Source organism: Nicotiana attenuata, unplaced genomic scaffold, assembly GCF_001879085.1.
Source record: "Nicotiana attenuata strain UT unplaced genomic scaffold, NIATTr2, whole genome shotgun sequence".
NCBI classification, from domain to species: Eukaryota; Viridiplantae; Streptophyta; class Magnoliopsida; order Solanales; family Solanaceae; genus Nicotiana; species Nicotiana attenuata.
In genome coordinates, this window is record NW_017671115.1 from 133,660 (window position 1) to 138,964 (window position 5,305).

The window sequence follows — 5,305 nt, forward strand, 5'->3', positions numbered from 1 at the left end:
GGGGGGGGGGGGGGGGGAACTTTTTAGCAAATAAAGAAAAAAAAACAATACCAAAATATTGTAAGAAAATTCAGTTAAGCACAGAAATAATCTATTCAATTTAAGGTAATTAAAAACCCCAAATGAAGTAAAACATTCAATACGTTCTCAAAAATCGAAGAATTAGGGCTACAAAAACCCAAAAATTACAAGGTAATAAGCTAAGAAAACGCACCTTTCTCGAAGAATTGATGAAATAGCTATTTAATCGAACAATCGTTTGTGAGTATTCTGGATTGTAATTGCTCCCCGAGAACACAAAGCTTTTAGAAATTAGAATTGGATATTGCGGTTCTAGGGTTTTGAAATATATTTTGGGGGTCGAGGAGAAGGGATAGATCAGTGAATAAATATTGGGGTGAGGGTACTTTGGGAAGATATGTGTTTTCAGTTGCCTCTCCTTTGTTAATTCTCTTCTTTTCCTTCTTGCCAGCGGTTTTGACTTGAATATAAAAGTTTAACTTATCTTCTGAATCTAATCTATCTAATTAATTATTAAAACAAAGTCAAGCATTAAGAGTTTTTACAATATTGTTTTCTTACAAAATTTATCCAATGCAGAATTTAATTATATCTAAAGCAAACTTTAATTTAATGTCACAACCTAAGTTCTCCCTCCGTGAACTATCGTGATGGTACCTAGTCTGTACGATTAGGTAAGCCTAACATTTGCGGAAAATGAAACGAAAACATAAAAGCTAACAACTAACAGGTAAATTTTTAATAAGAAATTAAGATGTCGCTCGGCATATACAATAACCACTATCGAAGGGGTACATAAACTCTCCCAAAACCCGGAATATCATAAGTTACAAGCTACAGAAAGAAACAATACTTCTATACTCCAGAGTCTAACAAAAGAAGAAAATACAAGAATTGTTTGACATGGGGAGGAGTAGATAGGGACTCCGAGGTCTGCGGACGCGGTAGATATACCTTGAAATCTCTACAGTTGTCTCGCCTCACTGGTAGTGCGGCTGATAAGCGGTACCTGGATCTGCACACGAAAAACATGTGCAGGGAAGGGCATGAGTACATCACAACGGTACCCAGTAAGTGCCAAGCCTAACCTCGGTCGAGTAGTGACTTAGATCAGGTCAAGACCCTACTGGTATAGATATAATGAAATAAGATAGAATGAAATATCGCAGTAAAATAAATACGGAAATCTAACAGGAATGAAATCAATGAAAGACAACAGCTTAGAACACAGAGATAACAACAGGGGATCTCCCGAGATACCGTCTCGTAGTCCCAAACGTAAATGTGCAGGGGAATCTCCCGAAATAATGTTCCGTAGTCCCAAAGTAAATATGCTGAACAGTGGGATCTCTCGGAATACCGTTTCGTAGTTCCAAAGTAAATGCAGTACAGAGGGATCTCCCGAAATACCGTTCCGTAGTCCCAAAGTAAATATGCAGCTCAACCAACAGAAATGATAGTTACAGCAAGAAAACCTACAATTTAGACTAAGTTCAAGTCAAAGAAAGCAGTTAATTTCACTAAACATGTTGCACAGAGTTCAGATAGGTAGTTAAAACACGTAGGCATGCTATTCTAAACTAGACAGGATAGTTACATATGCTAGTGTAGTTCAAATAAGGAGAAACACGTTATGACTCAGTGAAAAATGGAGTTTTACAATAAATAGCCCGTGTACGTACTCGTCACCTCACGTACACGACGCTCACATATCAAAACAGCACCAAATCCTAAGGGGAGTTCCCCCACACAAGGTTAGGCAAGCCACTTACCTCGAACCAAGCTCAAGTCAATCTGTCACAATGCTCTTTCCACGAATATCCGACTCTGAATGGCCCAAATCTAGCCAAAATCAATTACATAACATAAATATAACTACAAGAAACTAGTCTAGCTAATGAAATCAAAGCTAAGGCAAGAAATTGAAAAATCGCCCAAAAAGCCTCCTTGGGCCCACGTCTCGGAATCGGGAAAAAGTCACAAATTATGAACACCCATTCAGTCACGAGTTCACTCGTACCAAAATTATCCAAATTCAATGTCAAAATCCCAGTCAAAACTCAAAATCTTAGTTGAGGAACTTCTTTCTATTTTTCTCAATTTTTCACCCCAAATTCAAAATTAAATGATAAAATTAATGATAGATTAGTGAGATACAACCAAAATCGAGTTTAGAATCATTACCCAATTGATATCTCGAAAATCCCTCAAAACCTCGTCCAAATCCGAGCTCCCAAACTCAAGTTTTGATAAAAATGGCTAACCCTTGTTTTTGAAAAGTTTATATCTGCCCAGTGAATCCTTCTTCGCGAACGCAGCATTCGTGAACGCGATGAACAATATTTTACTGACCTAGAATTCCTCCTTCGTAAATGTGAGGAACCTCTCGCTAACGCGTACCTTTCACTGCCTGACCCTACGCAAACGTGGGAGCCTCTTCGCGAACGCGTAGGCTTAATGCCTGAAGCTCCATATGCCCATTCCTCTACGCGAATGCGAGGACCATATCGCGAACACGTAGGCTTAAGGTCCCACATTTTCGTGAATGCGGGAACAACATCACGAACGTGAAGAACAACTTAGCTGCCTTTCCCAGATGCTCTACGCGATCGCGAATGCGATGGAGGAATGTCTGCAACAAAAACACCAGAAATATGCTATCTTTCAAGTCCAAAAACTAGTCTGTTGAGCATCTGAAACACACCTGAGGCCCCCGGGACCTCAACCAAACATACCAACCAATCCTAAAATACCATAAGAACTTAGTCGAGCCCTCAAATCACATCAAACAATGCTAAAATCACGAATCACCCTCCAATTCAAACTTAAAGAACTTGAAACTTCAAAGTCCTTGTTAATTCTGATTTTATAGACATATAGTATTAGGTTGGCTTGAATAGGCGAGCGAAGCGTCGAAAGAACTTCGCGAGTATAATAAACCATGTTAACCAACAAACTAGGTACATCAAGTAATTGAATCAACTGGAAGAACGCAATATGAGAGACATTAATCCCATAACCCCGTATTTCCATCTCATTAAATTTCTCCGAAGAGTGTGTTCTTGCTTTGCATCCTTGAGTTCTTGCTTGTTTCTTAGTTCCATAGTAATTTTTAGTAGTAAAAATCACAATCATCTTCTTCATAATCGCTTGAGCAATTAACTTAAATAGTTTAAATTAGACAATAATTCATCATAAATCTTCGTGGGACGATGTTTTCTCATCATTTTATTACTTGTCGATCGCGTATACTTGCGTGTGCGTTTGGCCCGCAACATTTAGCATGTCCAAGCGCAACCTAGTAATGTACGTTCGTATATGTGTTATATGTAAATATTATTAACCTTCAAATGGTAGTTGATTGTGTGTACCATTTTGATACTTTTTAATAGTAGATTATGTGTACCATTTGTTACTTTTAACTAATTTTAGTAAACATTTAAAAGTCAATAATGATGGTGACATTTTGTTAAGGCGGATTGCAGAGTAGGCAAGTTGCTACACCAAATGAAGAAAGGAATTAGTTGCAAGGTGTGAATGTGATTTCCTTTCCAATTTTACAATGCATGTATGGAAATAATTTTATTATTCATAAGTTGACACAACTTGCTTTAGCTTCCCAAAAATTGTATTACCGAGATTGTCGAAAAAATAACAAGTTCAAAAATCTATAAGAAGGTTTTGAAAATCCACCCACATATATACAATCCGCTCTGCACCAATTCAACATGGCCCTTCGTTTCTTTGTGCTTTGCTGTGTATTTTTCACTTTTCTCGCTCTATACGAAGGTATATATGTTTTGTCTTGAGGTCCATTTTAGTAAGGCTTAAAATGCTCTGCACAAAAGACGTACTTCTTTGTCAGTGTATATTTTGGTTTGATTTAAAAGCCCTATGGAGGAATCAAATAAAAGTCTCCTATTTTTTATTTTTTATTTGCATTTTTAATGTTTATGACGTTACTAGACTTAAAAAGAAAAAGAAACTTTAGAGTCTTTCACATAAAATGCACCTTTTTGTTATGATTTTTGTTGTTTTATGAGCATTGAGCCGTTTATGTATTATAAAACTCTTCAACCGAAAAAAGGAATAGGTAGAGCTTAATTTCTTATTTTGGTTATTTAAATAAACCATCATTCTCACGTCTCGTCAAATCTGAATTCCTCCAAAAGAAGAAGAAGAGGAGAAAAAGGTCAAGTCTCTAAATTGAATTATCCTATCTTGACTAATACAATTCTCCTGGTATTTCTTGAAAAGGTAAAAAAGAATGCTAAGAAAGGAACAACATTCCTTCAAAAATCCCACCACTTTTGCAAGGCTTAATTAATTTGGAGAAAAGTATTACTGATGGAAAAACTTTATCTCATATCTTTCCTATTTGTTATACATAGCATATCACCTTTTCTACTCTTACCTTTTATTTTATGATTACAAATTAGTCCCTTAGTAATAAATAAGGATTTATTGAAGTTATATATACTTGTAATTTTTACACAATCAATATAGTTTTATCGGGAGACAGATACTGACGGATCAACTTCATATATATGACATGACAGGTGCAAAAGACCCTTGTAGACCTCAAGATGGTCCGATCCCTGTGATTCCAAAGAGTAACTCTTCTACTAAAGGATGTGTACCTTTCAATTATATGGGTTTAAATTGTTCCTGCTGCTCTACTACTCCTGGAGTTGGTTGCTTTGATACTTGGGCTGCTTGTCTTAACAGTAAATGTCTTCCTACTGGCCCACCAGTTCAACTCTCTTGAAGATAACATGTATAATTTTTCCCTCTTTTACTTTCACTTTTCTAGGGGAATATTCGAAATTCAAAGATTTACTTGTATTAGAATGTAGAATATTTGTTGTTTAATGAATATAAGTAAGGCAAAGAGAAGTAGCAGAAGCTTGATGATATGTACCAAAGTTTTTTGTATTTATTATTATTATTATTATTATTATTATTATTATTATTATTATTATTATTATTACTACTACTACTACTACTTTACCCTATCTCGTCAGGAGGATTAATAGTGTTCTCAGTTACCCTTTATCGCGTGACTCGAATCCTTACCCTACCAGTTGATGGTGAAGGTGCTCAGCCACTAGGGCAAGCTACATTCGGTCCACATTGTTGAGATATATACTATTAACCATGCATTTAGATATAATATTTATTCTAATAATTTTCATGATTAAAAGTCTAAGTAGGAGAATGTTGAGATATTATGCTTATAGATAATCTTCTAGTTTGCCGCGTCCTCTTGCTGCTTCCTGAGGAG

General features: G+C 36.1%; 1 protein-coding gene across 3 annotated transcripts in view; it reads right to left on the reverse strand.

Moving 5' to 3' along the window:
* The window catches only part of LOC109206006, a 10,749-nt gene extending 10,294 nt beyond the window's left edge, over positions 1-455 (reverse strand). For 2 of the 3 annotated variants that reach the window (XR_002064772.1, XM_019368772.1), the window contains exon 1: positions 215-454. The gene's annotated coding sequence lies outside the window, so the exon portion shown is untranslated. Of the gene's footprint in view, positions 1-214 lie in introns of all 3 variants that reach the window. The other variant, XM_019368771.1, reaches the window with a different exon arrangement.
* Positions 456-5,305: the final 4,850 nt, after the last annotated feature.